Source organism: Protopterus annectens, chromosome 5.part0 (genome assembly GCF_019279795.1).
Source record: "Protopterus annectens isolate FY-2018-M chromosome 5.part0, PAN1.0, whole genome shotgun sequence".
NCBI classification, from domain to species: domain Eukaryota; kingdom Metazoa; phylum Chordata; order Ceratodontiformes; family Protopteridae; genus Protopterus; species Protopterus annectens.
This window is the reverse complement of record NC_056735.1, coordinates 332,340,342-332,361,388: the sequence shown is the minus strand read 5'-3', so window position 1 is coordinate 332,361,388 and position 21,047 is coordinate 332,340,342.

Genomic DNA, 21,047 nt, shown 5'->3' with positions numbered 1-21,047 from the left:
AAGTATCATGATTCAGGCTATGACATAGGGTCCTGTTGAATCTTCAGCCAAAGCATAGCTAATTTTTTAATCCTGGAAAACCATTTTTCTGGTCACTATCACCTCAGCTAGACAAGCGTCCAAACTCCAAGCTCCATCTTCTAAGCTTCCTTACCTGTTTTTGTTTCACAAAGATAGGGTATTCTTGTGGACAAATCAATCTTTTTTGCCTAAGGTAGCTTCTGAGTACAACATAAACCAGTTTTCTTTCTTAACTTTTCAAATAAAGAAGAGTATATGCTCCACCTTTTGGATGTGCATAGGCACCTTCTCTTTTATCTTCACGGAACAAAAGACTTCAGAAAAGTTGACCAATTATTTGTTTCATTTTCTCCTAACAGACTGGGTACACCAGATTCCAAAGTTATACTGGCCAAATGGTTAACTGAATATGTTTCCTTTGTTTATGGCAAAAAGGTCTATCCTTACCTAAGTCTTCTTGGACTCATGCCACAAGGTCTATTGCAGTTTCTTTAACCAAGGCCTCTCTAGATAACATTTATGCAGCTACAAATTGGAAAAATTCTCACACCTTTATTGCTCATTACAAATTAAATTTTATTTCAGGAACAGAGTGGCCTTTGGTTCTGCAGTACTCTGGAATATCCTTCCATGAGAGCCTTTCAAGATTAGAGTAGCTGGAGACTCTGTCCTGTCAGTTGAGGAATGAATGAAAAGGACATCAGATAAAAAAAATTATGTACTCACCATAACATTCAATTTGTGTTGTCCACTTTCATTCTTCCTCAACTTCCTGCTCAGCAACCCCCTTCCTTTGCTTCTGGAAATACCTAAGAGTTGGCAGGAACCTCTGTTCCTTGTTTAAACTCCAGCTTCATTTTTCTTTTCTACCTTTGTTAATTTATATAAAGGGTTGTCCCTTTAAATCTAGCGGCAGTAAACTCAATCTGAAGTATGTTAGGTTGGTGGGGCATTGTGGATAAAGGGAGAAGCTTGAGTGTTCTAGGATCTATCCGTTGAGAAGGAATGAAAATGGGCAATACAGATGGAATGTTATGGTGAAAGTACATAACTTGGTTTTTGTTTTGTTTTGTTTTTTTGACATTTAGTTTTAGGTGGGATTAATTCAGAGTTCTGGTTGTGCAAATTGCATTTGGGTAAATTGTAGAAGTGGGGGAGTGTTTTAGCTGGTTTATCTAATGTTGGATTGGGCTGGAGTTTTATATTGTGATTGTAGAACTGATTTAACAGTTTGTGTAAAGTGGGTATTAAAAGTACACTCTGCATTGAATTTATTTTCTTGCAGTGGTAGGTTTGGCATTAAGTTTTTGCCAGTGTTTATAAATTTGTTTATGGATTTCCTCTCTAAACTCATACCCAACATAGCTTTGTCAGTAGTTACAACACAGATCTATGGAACTTTATATCCTTTTTAGCCTATCTCCCCAGGTCACTTTTCCTTCTATCCCATAATTATTTTTTCCTTTTCTTTCCTCTTCTCCATCTACCTTCCTTAAACATTCCTCTCCATTGTATTCTACAAAGTCATTTCTCTTTAGCTTAGGCTTCTTTAATAATCTCTTAAATGACTTTTCTAGTTTAATCACAAACAATATGTCTCTGTCTACATTATCACAAACAACATGTCTCTATCTACATTATCACAAGCAGTATGTCTCTGTTTATCAATATTACCATGTCTCTATTTATCTACATTATCACAAACTATTTTTCTCTCTCTCACTTTAACTATACCCATGCTCATACTGTTTAATTTTAATTTTAATTTGCATTAATGTATTAATTCTTCACATTATTGTACATATATTACGCATATTTTAAAACTTTATAGCCTGATATCATAATATTGGAACTTTCCTCCCTCAATTAAAATTGAAGAGGGGCATTAATCCAATTGGTCTGTCCTGGTTAAAAAACATGAATAAATAAGTAAATAAATAAATGATCCTGCATTGCCTGGCAATATGAGAATGGAAGTATGGTTTTGACTTCCAGTATGTGTACTTGTATGTAAAGATCACAACAAGGTTGAAGTTTTTATATTTTCAGGTTGCAGCTAGCATTACTAATCTGGGGTTCTTTCATTTGGTCTCATGTAAGCCCCTGAGTGTTTACCAAATGCTTGGCTGTGGTCATTACACATCAAAGGTTGCAGAGAGTCAAGACCTTTCCTTGCCTAGATATCTGGCTCCCAGCAACATTAACTGGGTGTGAACGATTCATTTAAACCATAATACAATAAATTAAAACCATAAACCGGTTTCTGCAAAAAGCTGTCTTTGTGTTACCATACTGAAGAAGGCTTTTTGCTGAAACCACTATATGGTTTTAATTTATTGTATTATGGAATAAATAAATATGTTGCTACATTGGGTTCTGTTGTATGCTGGTGCTGTTATTTAGGCTGGAATTGTGTTTTTTGCTGTGCACCTTTATTATCCTTGTGAGTAGTGTTGTTTTGAAAGACTCATTCCCAACTTTATTTTGTATAGTTGCTTCTAATAACCCATGCCCAAAGTGACTGTCACTGTGGGTGCTTTAGCTCTGCTGTGTGTGTGTGTGTGTGTGTGGGGGGAGTAGAACCATTGTCAGGAAAAGGTGATTCATGGCTGAAGTCAAGCCCGCACATCACTGAACATCATCATGCTAGAGATGAAAGTGCTCTTATTTACTTTACAGGCTTATCAAGACTCCATGGGCCGGATTCATGAAACCTCCGTGTAAGACTTAATATGTCTTACTCGGAGGCTGCAGTTGAATGGTATGACGTCAGCGTGCCATGAATATTCATGAGGACACACTGACTCATCCGTAACTCTTACACAGACTGAGTAGGCAAGCAGGGGGCATGTCTGACTGCAGAGCAGTCTAAAAGTCTACGCCCCTGCAAGGTTTTAAAAAGCATGTCAACAGACAAGAGCGAGTCCGCTCGAATGTACATGCACCCAACACCACACTCCCTGACACTGTAAACCCCCATCAGAGTTATATAACGGAAACATTTTTTTTTTTAAATCCACGATATAGCTGCCCGTGTTTGCGCTTGTTTGCACGGGTGTGCCCATTGCTTAACCACAGTTAGCAATTGTGACATTGAAGAGCATATAAGAACTACTTATGCAAATGAATTCAAATAGCAATAGCGTAATGGTAGAGCGTATGCACAAAGAGAAGGCATTCACGGTTCGAGTCCCACCACTCCCCTTCCTATTTATGTTTTAAATCAGTATTTGAAATAATACCAGACAAATATGATTAAAATTTTATTAAAAGCAGTGACATGGCCAATGTATCAGTGAACAAAATATATATTTTGAAAAGACTCAGATATATAATAGCCTGCCATTAATCAATGTTTTACACAGCTAAATACAGGTGCCCATAGTTTAATAGTGCTATATCCATCTAAACAGAGGTGCCCATAGTTTAATAGCGCTTTGTCCAGTTAAACAGAGTTGCCCATAGTTTAATAGCGCTTTACCCAGCTAAACAGAGTTGCCGATAGTGTAATAGCTTTACCCAGCTAAACAGAGTTGCCGATAGTGTAATAGTGCTTTACCCAGCGCAATAGAATTGCCCAACATTTAAAAACGCTTTACCCAGCGCAATGTGTTTGCGCGGCCGTGCGCGCTGCGCCAACCAGGGCACCATAGGGCACAGGGGAGCAACGTAGAGCTAAGTTGCGTAAATGCAGCCACACCCCCTAGCCTGTCTAGACAGTATTAAAATAAAAGAATGACAAGGTTTGAACCCAGGACCCTTTGCATCATAATCAAAGTACAGAGCCACTAAGCCATGACAACATAGGGGAAACGGCCACTATTAACATACATAAACTTAGGAATGGTAGTTTAACCATTACTAAGCAGGTCTGCAGTCAGCTGAGAATTTTACAAAATGGCCAATCACAAAAAAGTGATTAAGCCCCACAGGCGGGAATACATGCCATAACTGATTGTAGCTCGCATCTGCGGTCAGAATGTCTGGTGTTGGAGAGGGAGTGCACTTCCGAGCGCAGAGATGGGGCACCGAGGAGTCCAAATACATGGTTTGGCTCCTGGTCCACCGTCACGAGGCAAGACTCCTGCAGGGCCAGTTCCAAGGGATGGAGTACAAGGCAGAGGCTTGGAACCAGTTAGCTCGTGACCTCACCAGTGCCACAGGCGTTCCCTGGACTGGTGAGCAAGTCCGTCACCACCATGCGGACCTGAAGAGATGAAAGGAGGACCACCTGAACCAGTGGATACAGGAGGCCCGTGGGATGCGGGATGCCCCACAACTGAGTATGTAGCCATGGAATGCAGTATGTAAGGATTTAAAATGGAGTGTGTATAATGGATAGGAATGTCTCAATATCCCTTCATTTACTTTACAGCTGCAGGTGACCGTGTTATGAATCAGCAAGCCTATGAAGATAGGCTGCTAAGGATGTGCCGCTGGGCAGGTTAGTGATTATTCTGCATGTATTGTTATATACAATATGGGAGAGAGCATGAAATAAAGTGTTGTAGTCCAATAATACAGCCATAAAATGGACTGAATAAGTCCTCTGCATGTACTGTCAGATAAAAACGTTAGAGAGGCAGAAAAACAGTGTAGTAACCCATTAAGAAAGGTAACAAATGTCTGGAATAATATCTCTGCGGGCACTGTCATATAAAAGAATATGTGAGTGAGCCTGAAAAAAGAGTGTGCTAACCTATTAATAAAGGTATAATATGTCGTGAACATGTCTGCCATATATACCGTTAAAACAAATAAAGGAGTGAGCCTGTGGAAAAGTGTGTAATGTCATTAATAAAGGTCTAAAACCCAGAGTGTGTCTGTTTCACTTAGTATGAAATGTTGTTGTACCCTTGCATTATACAAATAGTAATGTGTTAGAAAGTGCTGGCAACCCAGAGTTCTGCAGTCCCATCTAAAGTGGGTGATGGAAGTGCTAGTAGCTGTGAAGTAAATATACAGTCCTCAACAGTCAGTTACTGGCTGGCATGCATAAGTAAATCTGGCACATGAGTAGCATGCTAATATGTTCCCCAGAAATGTAAGTGTTCTTCAATAAATGCAGGGTTCTGTACAATTTGAAGTGGAAATGTCATGTGAAAACATCCAGATATGTAGATAAAGAAATATAAATGCAACCATGAAATATGTAGCAGTAACATCTGCATTCTGGACAGTTAGTATGTAAGATATAGGTCAAGTATAGATTGAACTAGCCAAACCAACTACACAAACTAATGCATGGTGGCAAGTGGAATAATACATGTAGGGAATATACACCTGCAGTCACTAGGAATGTAGTATAGAGTAAAAGTGTTTATAAGATGTTAATGGAGGTTTTTTCTACACCCTACTGTTTGTGCATAAAGCATGCAATTCCACACCTCAGTGGGTATGTGTAATCTTAAATATTTGTTGGGATATATGTCCATTTGTTCTATAAATATTTGCACTCATGTTGATGCATGTGCCCTGTTCAAACAACCACGTTCATGGTGGCCTGTTGCTACCAATCATCCCTGCATGCATTTGGAATAACCACTGTTGTTCAATATATGCATGTGTTATGTTTGCTGTTCAACTGTTGGAACTGTGGTGTGTTGGGTTAATGGCAATATTACTGCATGCTGTTACAACTAATCTGGAATGCTGTTGTTTATGTTGTAATGAAACACACCTAATCATAGAACGTATGGGAAGGCTGGTCCCAGCGGACCCACCTGTCCCTCCTCAGTTGGCGAGTGCACCTGGCACCAGTGGCTCTGGTGCCCAGCCCGGACTCCCCTCCTCCATTGGTCCTGTGCCACCTTCAGGTGGAAGTGCTGCAGGGGATGGGGCTCGTCCCCCCCATGCAAGCGTGGGTGGAGAAGGGCCACCCATCACCCTTGCTAGGGTCTGGGCTGTGGTGCGTAGGGAGATCCAGCGTTCAGACGCTGATCCCCTATGCCAGCTTGAGGCGAGTGTGGCGCATCTCTCGGGTGAGCCTGCCCATCCTACTCAGCCCCCAGCACAGCCACCCTGGGGACTGTGAAGGTGCAGTGGTGACTGCCCATGGGTGGGGATCTTAGTTCCAGTGTTACCATCTGTGGGCTCATGGGCTTGCGATTTCCAAACATCCTTCCCCGTCAATTGTGTTCACCCACCCCATGTGTCAAACTCTGCCCCTGTATGCGTCTTGTTTGTCTTGTCTTTTTACCTCCCCAACCTACCTCCCCAAATATACCTACTTCCTCTACCTCACATTCCACTCTCACCTGAAAAAAAATCAAAAAGGGCAATCTGTTCCCACAAAAAAATTATGCCCCATACATAGCTGCCCAATTCGCACACATGTCCACTGGACATGTAAACTGATAATTCTAATTGGCAGTACAACATATTTTGTTGTCCTCACCCCTCTCTCAGGGGTGGAAGTTTTCACATTTCACACCAAATTTCATACATATGCACAGCTGTTGCTGGTAAAGAAATGGGCAGCTATGGACCTTCCCTACACCCATCCTGCACATCCCGAGCTGGTTTCCCTACTGTCTTTCCCTCTTTGTGCCCCCTTTTTCACCACTTTCCTATCTCCCCATTTTCTTTTTTTTAAAAGAAATTAGTGTGGGGGTTAGCGGGAGTAAGCACTTTTAAGCAGTAGGTAGCAGGGGTTTGCGGGTGTGAACTTGTGTGTGCTTAGCTAAGCATTGCTAAGCATCATGCAAACCCACGCAAACCCACTTACAACTGCTTAAAAGTGCCTTAGTCACTCTGTATGACAAGGCCCTTGTACTGCTCAGCAGCAAAATAAAAAACCTTGTCAGTCTCGAACCCGGGACCTTGGACTCACCAGTCTGCATGAAGTACCACTAGACCACAGCAGATATACAATAACTTAGTGCTGAAAGCAATTTATCATGCATTACCATGAGTGAATGTAAAGGGAAAATAGCAATGGCATAACACAAATCTTGTTCTGTGGGCCTTAACCAGCAGGTGTTGTTGAATTGCATAACATGACTGTGAAAAGAGAATCAGCCATGCTAGTAGGGAATAAGGTTACAGTAGCAGCTTACAAACCCACACAGTATTAGGGCAGGATAAACACTGGCATATTTGCATAGCTCACAGGCCAGACCTCCCAACAGTGACTGCTCTACAGTGATGACCCTGATTTGTAAACAAATGTTAGCTGTGCCCCTCTGACTCCCTGTGAAATGTACTAACAGTAGGCAGAAAGGTGTTGAATCTCACTTAATAACAAATGTCAATAAGTGAGAGTAGACACCGCTTGCATGTCAGAAAAGGTGTAGTAATAGAAATGCTCTGAATTACCCAAAGTCTGAACTGCAAAATGTCTGAACTATATGACAGGTGTATCCCAGTTATATGTACCTTTCCCTGAGGCTGTTCAAATATATACATGAGAGTATCTGAGGCCTGCAAGAGTCAGAAACACACAGGCATATCATCTTGTCTGCTGTTACACACTCTGCAAATAGCTGTAGAATGAATCCCACAAGCATGCCCTTATGTAGAAGTACAACACAGAAATAGCAAAGGATGTAGCCATGTACTGCTAGCAACCACCTGTGACAATGCCATTGTTCAGGTGCTGAAAAGACTGCTGTGGTGCACAGTCAAACAATACTAGGCTGACCTCTGTCTACCATCTGGATATGTCCACAGGTGGGAGCTACTCAGACAGACTACAAGCCTTCATAGACTTACAGGTACACAGCAACTCTGCATGTTCAGTAAGATAAACATCACACGATAATAAATAATGCACACTGCAGTTCTGCACCCCTACCCAAGGGTACTATATACCCGTGTAGTCAGGCACAAGCAAGGGTGTAGGTAGGCATACACAGTACAGAAATATGTCCAGTCGTCCTGAGCAGACTGTGCTAATGCCAACACAAACCACAAATTGTTCAGATGTGAGTAACATACTAATGACAGCATAGCAGATCACAAACAGTGCATGAGCCTGATATTCATGATTGGTAGTACAACATACTTAGATGTCCTCACCACTCTCTCAGGGGTGGAAGGTTTCAAATATCCCACCTAATGTATTGCATATGCACAGCTGTTGCTGGTAAAGAAATGGGCAGCTATGGACCTTCTCCACACCCATCGTGTACATCCTAAGCTAGTTTCCCTACTGTCTTCCCCTCTTTGAGCACCCTTTATCACCACATTCCTATCTCCTCATTTACTTTACTGTCAAAGACATGAGTGCGGGGGTTAGCGGGAGTGAGCACTTGTAAAGAGTAGTAAGCAGGTTTGCACCAGTGTGCGCATGTGTGCGCCTAGCTTAGCATTGCTAAGATATGATAAGCTACTCCAAGCTTAGCTTTATTTTGCTAACATAAAATAAGCTAAGCTAAGCTTAGCTTAGTATTGCTAAAATACAATAAGCTAAGCTAAGCGGTGCTTAGCATCGCTAAGCGCCATGCAAACCCATGCCAACAAGCTTACAACTGCTTAAAAGTGCCTTTGTCACTCTGTATGACAAGGCCCTTGTATTGCTCAGTAGCAAAATAAAATACCCTTGTCAGTCTCAAACCCCACACGTTGGACTCACTAATCTGCATGATGTACCACTAAGCCACAGCAGATATACAATAACTTGGTGCTGAAAGAACTATAACATGCATTACAAGGAGTGAATGTAAAGGGAAAATAGGGAAGCCATAGGAATACATTGCAATAAAGAAATATGACATGCATTACAAGGAGTGAATGTAAAGGGAAAATAGGAAAGCCATAGGAGTACATTGCAATAACTACTGTTGTATGCCAGTTAATTCCCTAATTCCAAAAGAAAGTACATACTCCCATGTATCCAGTGTTAGCATTAGGAGGTGTGAGTAAACTTAAACACTGAGAAGAGAGCACTGGAAGAGCAACAGTCTGGTTCCAGTACAACATGAATTTCACTGGATACAACACAGCTTCAGATATGAGACATATACCAACCTTCTGAATGACACAACAGTGTCCACAGCAAAGAAGCAAGGTCCCCACCTTGCAAAACTGAAAGGCCTACACCTACCTAACCTATCATTTTATAGCAGTGTCCTGAAATCACAGTGAGAACTGCAATTACCACACAGCAGGCTGCATGCAATTACTAAATGGTAGACACCAATTGGTGCAGAGGCCATCACATGCACATGTGCAGATACCTACAAAAGCAGCCTGTACTTGCTATCCACACATGCAATATCATTGCAGCAACTGGAGAGAGAGAAAGAGAGAGAGAGAGTGAGCGAGAGAGACAGACAGACAGACAGACAGACAAACAAACAAACAAACAAACAAACAAACAGAGACAGTTGGAGACCAACCCAATAAATAACAATAAACAGAGGCAGTTGGAGACACCAACCCCCCCCAAAAAAAAAACAAAAAAACAGAGGTGTTTGGAGATACCAACCAAAACAAAAAAAAACAAACACAGGCAGTGGAAGACACCAACCTAAACAAATAAAAAAAAAAACATCAACAGGTACAACAGAATGAGGTGAGAAATACAAAGGTAAGGTATGTAACACAGATGTATTTGCTGACATCTGAATGATGTGTCTGAAGGGTACTCTACATTCTGTGAACACTCCTTATGTGGTAGCAGTCCGTATCTATATGTATATGCAGATGTGCATAGGGCAAAGGACATACTGCAACTGTTAGTGAAGGCTGGACATATATATGTATTTGAAGGCTGCTATGTGCACATATCTATGTAGGTTGTAGTGTGTGGCATTGAAAACAGCAAGCAGTGCAGGTATATGTCATGTGGTGGTTAAATGCTGTGGGACTGAGTTACAGCCAGTGAGGTCTGCTATGGCTATACGGCCTGAGGACAGCAGAATGCATTCTGCACAACACTGTGCAATATTATTACATAAGTTTGTCTCACAACTGTTCCATAATTGATATTCCCACCATAAAAGGTGGTCTGTATATGTGCATATATGTGCATGTATATGTACAGCAGTGGCTGTTTACAAGTATGTGTGTGTGTATATATATATATATATATATATATATATATATATATATATATATATATATATATATATATATATATATATATATATATATATATATATATATATATATATATATATATATATATATATATATATATATATATATATATATATATATATATATATATATATATATATATATATATATATATATATATATATATATATATATATATATATATATATATATATATATATATATATATATATATATATATATATATATATATATATATTTATATATATATATATATATATATATATATATATATATATATATATAGATATATATATGTATATATATATATATATATATATATATATATATATATATAGATATATATATATATATATATATATATATATATATATATATATATATATATATATATATATATATATATATATATATATATATATATATATATATATATATATATATATATATAGTGAGAGAGGGAGACACAGGGTCAAACGTATTACAACAGGTGCCTGGTGACCAAGGCATGGACTGAACACCAGTGTTGATACTGCAGTGCCATACCCCATTCCAAAACGCTTTACCCACTAACTACCAGATAGGTGGTTGCCTGACTAACACTGAAGGTGTCAGAAGGGAACATGGGACACAGGTGGACAGTAGCCTCCCCTTTGATATTCACAGTGCCACACTAGTCTTGTAATCTGTGTATGTGGTACATGTAATCACAAACGATGTGTCATGTATGGAAATATAGGTCAGTGTTTCCCTGTACTCATCACAATGCCCCATGTGGTATGTACCTCACATGACAACTACAACAAGTGGAAAGGCCACAGACATACCTCACAAAGGGTAATACTGCCCTGAAACACATACCCTATGCAGACTGACTCACATAACCACAGCTACAGTGCGTTGTATACCGGCCACCCAGAGGTTACCTCTACCAAACATACAGAGGTATGCCACACCCATAGCTGTCAGACAACCACCATGTCAATACCTCACAATTCCACCGGGCTACATGGCCTAGGTCCCTAGTCCCTGCAACCTCACTAAACAGCACATGCTGGAGGGATAGGCTCCTATTAGCAAATATGCCATACTCTGGAGTAAACCACCCAGCATGAACAAACAAGGCTCCTCAGTAGCAGATGTCAGACATACCCCTGATGATTGTCTGGGGGATAGGTAACACGCCCTGGGAATCACCTCTGTGTATCTGGTTGACAGGAGGAAGTGAAATCTAATTACATGTGTGTCACAGGCCAGGGTAGCATATGGCTAGGCTGCTGTAGGCCCCAGGGACAATAGTGTATTACCTACTTATGACACAATGCACACAGACATGTACACAGTGCAATACTTGATATGTGAGGTGGAATGAGTGTGGCAGTGAATGTGTGCAAGGTCTGTGATGGTGTGATAGCTAAGTGTGAGGTTGTTTCTGTCATGGTTGTTTGTGTCTTAAGTGTGAGGCCAGAGAAAGATGTGTCGGTTATTGGGATGCAGACATAGTAGGATGGTATATGTTGTGACGTAGTTCCTTGGGTATGACTGTGGTGTCCCATCATAGGCTGAAGCAATACATGTATGCTCAGTAAGTGGTACTGCTGGTGAATCCAGCCGACATTTGAACTGTTGTACCACCTGAAGCTGTAGGCCTAAACAGCACAGTATGGTGTATGTTCACATTCCCTGGTAACACTGTCTTGTGTGTTTCCTGTAGTCTGCACAGATTACATTCCTCAGGCATAGGAATCTGTAAGTAGGGGCACACAGTACTAAAAGGTACATAGCAAATGCTCATCTGTGTTAGCATACATTTTTGTGTTGTATGAATGTCTGATGTGTGTGTAATGATGCCTGTGCCATGTCCGCAATCACATGTGTGATGCAGGGTTTGCGTGTGTACCTAACAACATGTATACTCTGTTAGAGCAGTATGCCAGCTATATTAACAACTGTGCACATATGTTAGGTAGGGACATGGCATCAACGACTAGGGTGGGTTACTGGTTATACTGCAACTGTACTTCACATTCATTGCAATGGATGACATATTTCTGCATGCATTAGCTTGATATGTACTCCACTGGCAAGGCTGTGCATTGGATCCCAAACAGTGAACCGAGTACTGTTCTATACTGGTGTGTCATATGGAGTGTGGCAGGCACTGTCATCCAGTTGTGGGCTGAGCACTGATATGTGGTATTGAATGTGTGTATCCTCTGACAGATGAACAGATGCTATATATGGCAGTTAACTGATATCTGTACTGTATAATGTTAAGTGTGCCACATGACTTGCTCACACATATTGTTTACTTGTCTTCCAGGCTTATGGCTCATCACAGGAACCCCTGCTACACAGCTGCAGAGGAACAGGAAATCCACCACAGCCTGGTTCAGCACCATACCCTGCTGTTTTCAAGGGTCAGCCAGCACCAGCAGGAGCGTACTGCACTGTGGCAAGAACTTGTTCGTCGGGTAAATGACATAGGCATGCATGATCAGACATATGAGCAGGTACGCCATCACTGCAGTGATTTAGTTAGACATGTCCGGCGGCGTGCGTCTGATATCCATAGACAACAGCTTGCCACATGTGGTGGGGTGGCCATACATCCCCCCCTCACTAGAGTGGAGGAACTGCTGCTAAGTGTGGTGGCTCCTGGCCTACAGCAACAACAACATCACGCATGTGTTGTCATGGTGGTCGGAGCCACCCAGCATGGTGACATGGAGTGTGCAGGTAACATGCCCTAGCTGTAGACTACTGTTACCTGTATTGTTAGATTATGCATGTGTGAGATGTGTACTGTGTTTAGCAGGTGTGCTGCCTATTGTGTGCAATACTGATAATTTGAATAGTATTTGTACACCTATGCCTGTTGTTCTACTGTAGTTTAGCACACTCACAGTAGCAATTCCACAGTTGTGGCCACTGACAAACTGTGTCATATTCTTGCAGGTCCCACTGGTGTGACAGCAGGGCAGACGTTACATGCTGGTGAGTGTGTTAACACTTTAAACTTGGTATTGAACTGTGCATGTCATAGGTGAGGTGTAGGCCATGTACACATAACACACCTACGCATAATGCATGCTGTGCATGTTTGCTGTGAGACGTGAAACATCTCAGTAATGTCAGTAGCTGCCTCAATCACATGCAATGCACAGAGCATCAGACAGAAATGTGGCAACACTGTACTGCACATTGGATAGGCATAGTTGACACACATGTACACAACATAACACGTTTGTCATACGCAGTACACCTCAACATGCTACACATAGTGTAACTGGACACCCGCTGCCAGGTCACACTTCAATATCCCACATGTCATCCACACACCACACATACTATACCTGAGGGGTAGGGGCCTAGCATGGGGCTGTGCAACACTCCTCAACATATAACACAGTCATGTTAGGCAATGCTTCCTATTGGACACCTCACACACCCTTGTGCAACATGGCTGTGTAATTGTGAACTTAGCCACGGCACTGCGGTTCAGGTACAGAATGCTAGGTGGTGGTCTAGCACACTTTAGTGGCCTTAAGTGACCACATGATGCATGATGATGTTGGCTAATGGTACTACACCCCATACTGTTACAATGGCCATGTCCAGGATTGCTATCCCATCACGTATACATGCACCACTCATTCCGCGTGTGTACATAGTTTCATAGTTTCATAGTTTCATAGTATAGTACTAGGCTATCTGCCCTGGGGCATTTGTAAGCCTAGCCATAGTGATGTGGCTTTTGCCACCCCATGAAATGGTACAAAAATGTACAGAATAAATCTAGAATACTGTGCCTCTGTCTAGTAGTGACACAATGAAGGTCCCTTTATATAATAGAATTAGTTTACTGTGTCCCTGTCTAGCAGTGACACAGATGTGACCCCTGGGGTAAACTTACGATCTCCCATCCACTCATCAAGATTTCTCTTGAAGAGAGTCAGTGAGGGGCTCTGCCTAATACGAACTGGGATCATGTTCCTAAGCATGGGAAGCCTCTGGGTTATGAATCTATCCCTCCAGCATGTCCTATTCATACTTGTGCCGAGGTTTAAGTCTTTAGCTCTCGTGGTCCTGATGGATTTGGATTTTTTGAGGTGGAGCATGTCCATCAGATCCTGATTGGACATGACCTTGTACGTCAGGCAGAGATCACCTCTGAGCAGGCGGTATGCTACTGAATAGAGCTGAAGCTTCTTTAGTCTGGCAAAATAAGACATATGTTGGAGACCCTTGATCCTTTTGGTGAGGTACTTTTGTGGTCTCTCCAGCTGTTGCAAGTGCCGGGTGAGGTACATACCAAATGGGGCATTGTACTCAATCATGGGTCTGATGAGGGAGGAATATAGGGGTAAAATGACATCCTTGGATCTGGATGTGAATCCCTTCATGATGAGGTGTGCAAGGTAGAATGTTTTTCTAACCACTTTGGCAATGTGGGTGTCAAATGAGAGGTCGCTGTCTACTTGGGTCCCTAGGTCTCTGATTACTTTTTCCATACTCAGTGGGTTGCTGTCTATGTGATAATTTGTGGGTGCTTTGTTTTTTCCAAAAGGGATGACTATACATTTTTGGCATTTAGTTTAAGGCCATGACTACGGCACCAGTTGTCCATTTCAGTGAGGCCTTTTTGTAGGATGTGTGTGTCTGCTGGTGTATCGACTATGGTGCCTAGTTTGCAGTCATCTGTGAACTTTGTCAGCCACAGCCCTTCCATGTTTGCTTTAACATCTGAGAAATAAATGCCGAACAAGAGGGGTCCCAGGACAGATCCCTGTGGGACACCACTTGTGACTGGCTTTGAGTCTGACATTGCTCCAGCGATTTTAACTTTATGGGTTCTGTACTTTAGCCAGTTTGCAACCCATCTAGTGACATAAGGGTTTACTTTTAAGCTGTTTAGCCTATCTATGAAGCCTGAGTGGGGTATTGTGTCGAAGGCCTTAGCCAAGTCCAGGTATGCTGTATGGACTGCTTTGCCCTCATCAATGGCTCTAGTCACTGTTTCAAAAAAGTCAACCAGGTTTAAAAGGCAGGATCTGCCCTTTACAAAGCCAAACTGGGTGGGGTCAAGTGTCTGTAGGTCCCCTATGTCTCTGTTTATGAGTTCCATAATGATTCTTTCCATAGCTTTGCAGACCAGGCTAGTTAAGCTTATGGGGCGGCATGCATGTGCTACACTTGTGTCCACAGTTATCTGCTACAGACACAGACACTGCAATCAGACATGGAAATTCATGTGACACACAGATAACACATGTAGCCATAGTATGTATACCTGTTGTGTAATGGTGCACAGGACATTGCAGAGCTTATAATACTTGCACAGAAATATTGTGTCCTTGTACACATTGTGTTCCAGGGTGTAGGCAATCACTGAACATGTACACACATGCACCACAGCCATGTACACTGTCATTAACTATGGCTGTCTACACTCACACTGCATGGACTTGATCAACACTTATTCTGCATGCTGACACATGTGCGTGACTGTTTGCCTTGTGATACTGTCACCCACCTTCAACCAGTATTGAGTATGATTTGGATTTCTGTTTGTGTGTATCTGCTGTAGTGAGGAGTGTGCATGTGTTCCTGTGTCCCTGTGTGCATGTGTTCCTGTGTGCCTGTGTGCATGTGTTCATGTGTGCATGTGTTCATGTGTTCATGTGTGCATGTGTGCATGTGTGCATGTGTTCATGTGTTCCTGTGTGCATGTGTGCATATGTAAATGTGTTCATGTGTTCATGTGTTCATGTGTTCATGTGTGCATGTGTTCATGTGTGCATGTGTGCATGTGTGCATGTGCAGACCGTAACGTGTGTTTCCTGTCTTCCTTTCACAGGTGCCGAGATAGGGCTTGGCAAAAGCAGCAGGTGACCTGAAGCCACTGCCATGGATAGTGGTGATGATGACACATGTATTTTGGCACAGGGAGATTTGACAGGGTCTGTCGTTGGTCCACCAATCGTCAGTACACAGTGTTCAAACCCATCTATGCACACAGTCATACTGCCATTGCATTCCTCACCATCAATGGCCATAAGGGAGGGACAACATACAGTTGGCATTGACCAGGAGAGTGTGGTACCCATGGCACGTGCATCCCCTCACAGCAGCCATGGCCGTAGATCTGGAACGGTACCACATAGGTGGAGGTCCAGGGGTTCTCGGGGGAGCACCACTGGATGTATTGCTCCTGGCAGGCGTGCCCTCACAGGTCTTATGATGACCACTATGTTCTGGGCTATAATGTAGGCTCAGGCACGTATGGAACGGTATACCAGGCAGGGACTTAGGGTGCAGAGGGCACATAACACCGCTATCAATGACAGCATCCGTGACCTTGCCGGTGCCATCCGGACATACACCGAGGTCATTGACAGATGTTGGGAGGAGACAATAGATGCACTCCACAACATGTCTTCCTCAAGCCAGGACCATGCGGGACAGTTGCGATGTTGATGTGGACACATGCCAGCAACAGCTGGCAGTGGTCGTGGATGGCCCACAGCTCACAGCTGCTCCCGTAGTGGCAGTAAAAGCCCCAGAAATGCTGGGGCTGGCCTGTCCATTGTCTGTCCCAGTAGACCATGTGCACGTGGCTCTGGCCAGTCCCAGCAGGGGCATGGGTCCAGTCGTCATACCTCTGCCTCTGATGATAGTACCCAGTCAGGGTTGGTACCTGATACCATCTGTAGCACCCCTGCCAGGCACAGGTACTGTGTCCGTGGCCAGAGACAGTGATCTGTACAGCCAAGCAGGTACAGTCTGTGGCTGTCCCACAAACCACCGTATATGGCAGCCACATGGTGGAGCTGTGTGCATGCAGACACACACACATTAAGCAAACAACTAGGGCTCACACATACACACACACATTACATCAACATTGGCCCATGCTGTACTGTTGTCCCACACACACACACACACACACACACACACACACACACACACACACACACACACACACACACACAGACATGTCGATTGGATGGGTCAATGTCAGGCTCTGGCAAACAACAAAATGCCCTGTGCATATGATTATACCTGTGCCGCCTCCTGTCATCTGCATTATCGATGGAGGGATAGGCTAACATGGTGCTGATGCACAGGGGGACACTATAGCAGTGTAGCACTAATAGCGAGTTGTCAACAAGGAAGTCTAACTACATCCTTGTAGGTATATCTGAGTAGACATTATGCATCAAAGCTCTGATTGTCAATGTAGCATTGTTTACACCACTGTTATGTCTGAGTATGTATTATCCACCCAAGTGCCACTTGGCTGATGTGTGATGTGTTGCCAGCATGTATTAGCGAGTGGACAGTACGTGTGTGATGTGTGCAGTACAGATTAGCAAGTGTACATCTGTGAACATGGTGGGTGCGCACTGTCTGGATGTATGTGCACAGCGGACATATGGGACATGTGGCATACCCTGTCATACACATTATTAATATCCCATTGCATCTTTCAATGGCCAGTATGCATTCTACTACAGTTATGTACTAACATGGGTAGATGTGTGTATGACATGGGTTGACACTATGCTGCGGGTGATACCATTAATATCAGTCAATGATTTGCAGTCTGGTAGTATACACAACCTCAACAGCATGACTATATTCAGTCATTGGATGATGTCCTGACAAATGACACACAGTAGTAGGGAACCCAGTATCAATTGTATCCTTCTGGTGCTACACTATAACACTAACTAGTGGTGATGACCGCCACCCATTACTGTGACCACACCTGTGTGTCATATAGCTCCCTTAGGTACATACAGACACACTAGGGATGTGTCCATCTAAATCTGGGAAGGCATGGAATGGCCTACAATGCATTCCCTGGATGGGACGCATATCCTACACAAGGGTATCATACAGACAGATACCTGTTGTGCAATACATGCTGTATAGCAGTAAGCTGACTATGGCATAGTAATCCTCATGTACTATACATACTATCCCGTCAGTACCACACCGGTGGTAGCCCTCAATATGTATGTTGGGTACCATTGTGTACATACAGACCCATGTTATGTCATGTGTCCCTTGGTATCCATATATCCATAGGTATTGTGGAGTCTGAAGGTGTATCACAGACATTACAGGCCTGAATGCATATCCACAAGGCAGTCGTACACCTATAAAGACTGTCCATTCTTGGCAGACTTTGTTGTGTATGACCATGTCTGACATATACCCCAGGCATATACCCTCACTCACACTACTCTTAAGTAACTGTCATGGGTGTGTGTGCCACAGATGACCTTGGCCACAGAACACGACAGTGGATGGCCATGTCACATACATACATATGTGACCTACGATCTGAGTAGCAGCGGCACAACCTGTCAATGGAAACAAATGTATTCATGTATATGCAGGCTTCACACCTATGTAGTGATTGAGGGGACATGTACACATATATATTTGCCATGCAGATACCTGATGTCTGCAATGCACTTACTGTTGTCATCATACTATGTCATACCATAGTAAAAGCAAAACCCACACAGTGTTGAACAACAGTGACACATACACAGTCAGCATTTGCAGGATTCAAACCCCTACCTAACTATGTTATGATACTAGAGAGAGACGCACTAACACAGCATGCTATTTGCTTTACTGGCTGGTTTTCCTTCTCTTGCTGTATTTGTAGGATGGTGACATCATCAGACTTTCCAAAGAGGAATGTACATCTTTTAGTGTGTTTTCACAGTCTCCAAAAAGGGCACTCCTTTCTAAGACAATTGCACACATGCACACACTCACTGCTTGCAGGATTCAAACCCCTACCTAACTATGTTATGATACTAGAGAGAGACACACTAACATGGCGTGCTATTTGCTTTACTGGCTGGTTTCCCTTCTCCTGCAGTATTTGTAGGATGGTGACATCATCAGACTTTCCAAAGAGGAATGTACCTCCTTTACTGAGTTTTCCCAGTCTCCAAAAAAGGGAACACCTCTCAAAGGAAACTGCACACATACACACACACACACACACACACACACACACACACACACACACACACACTTTGCAGGATTCATACCCCTACCTAACTATGTTATAATACTGGAAAGAGACCCATTAACATGGCGTGCTATTTGCTTTACTGGCTGGTTTCCTTTCTCCTGCTGTATTTATAGGATGGTGACATCATCAGACTGGACATGGTGATGTGTGTACACTTTGTTTTATGCCATTCCAGGAATGGTCCATGTGGGTCAGCAGGTGTCAACAGCTTGAACATGACCTCAGTATCCTTACCTTGTGTGATCTATCTGTGGACACATTGACATTCCGTCATATGTCAACACATATTTATGTACAGCTTCTTGGTTTTGTGGATACTACATGTGTCTGGAATGTTGATAAAGGGCTATTCAAAGTCTATGTGACACATGTGTAGATGTGTTCATTGATGTATGTCCTGGGTGGCTGCCTTGCAAACAGTCTAGCATGTTTGGGAACCATGATCCGCACATGAACATACCACAGTTGGTAGGGTTGTGTGTGTGTGTCAGCTTCAAATAGCTCTGTTTATGACTGCAACCATGATGGACTCCATGACCTTGCAGATCAGACCTCATAGGCATACTGGACTTGACTTCCCATGGTGTGTTGTGCACCAACACTTGTGGGGAGTGCCATATGTAGCTGTGACACATTCAACGGTTCCATATCCTGTGTAGGGGGTGCGGCTCCGCTGACTGTTCAGGTGCATGATCTGTTTTTTCTGTAGTTTGTGCATGACACATATTGGGAATCAATGTATTCCACCTGCTGCCATGCTTTTGGCAGTGGGTGTAACTGCTCATCCATTCTACATGTGATATCTCCTGGTATGATGATGTGGACTATTGTCGGTGGGGATGGGTATGTACATATGGGCCTGTCTGTCATGATGTCGGCATTGACACTCAGGTACAGTTGGCCCTGCCTCAGGACATATATGTGTGTACATTGATATTTATGACATAGCTGAAGGAGGTGTCATGATTCAGTCTGGACTCCTTCTCAGCTCCTCTTTACAAAACACTAACGAACATGAACACTAATCCCTGTTATACTCTTTAATACCCTTAATACCCTACTGATCCTTTGTGATCAGGCTACAGAGTATGTCATGATAATATCCTGGCATGTCCAGGGGTCGGTTTTGTGTGTACTCTTCAGTCCAGCTGGTGGATATTGTGATATTGACACAATGTCACATCTGCCTCATGTACACAGACAACCCTCTCCTCCTCCCGACAAACTCAGATATATATGTGAGATGCACCTATATAGACATACAGGAAGCTGATCTCTCTCAACCCATGACTAGCACAGTCTATCTGGTGGTGAAGGTAACCACACACACCACATATCAGTCTCACATATCCTCTAGCAACAGCACTCAAACCACATTAGCACACATTGACATACTCGGATGCTGTAAATGTACTCTACCTAAGCAGTGGAGACCTCTGAAGCAGACACACACACACCTGCTACCCCACTACAATACCCACATATCACTAAGTTCACAATGTCAGTGTGCCACACAGTCACTGCCCTTCGGGCTAAACAACACACCTAATACACTTGTAATAGGTGACACTTATGTTCAGACACACTGACGTACCACTCACCAGCCCTGACAAGGGAATAGTCACTTTGGGCTGTCTGTTGGGTGCCAGGATCTACCACATAACACAAGCAGTCAGGTCACTTAAAAGCAATTACAAGACTGGCACCATCATTGTCCATGCTGGTGTGTGTAACCTCAGACATTACTCCCTGGACGACATGACATGATACATGGAGGTACACTCTGATCATGTAGCCCAGGCCAGTATGACCCTGACCTTGTCTAGCATCTTACACCCACCAATTATGATGTCACAGTATACAGACACACATATCACTTTTAACAGTTGGCTAACAAATTTGTTTCATTCATAGG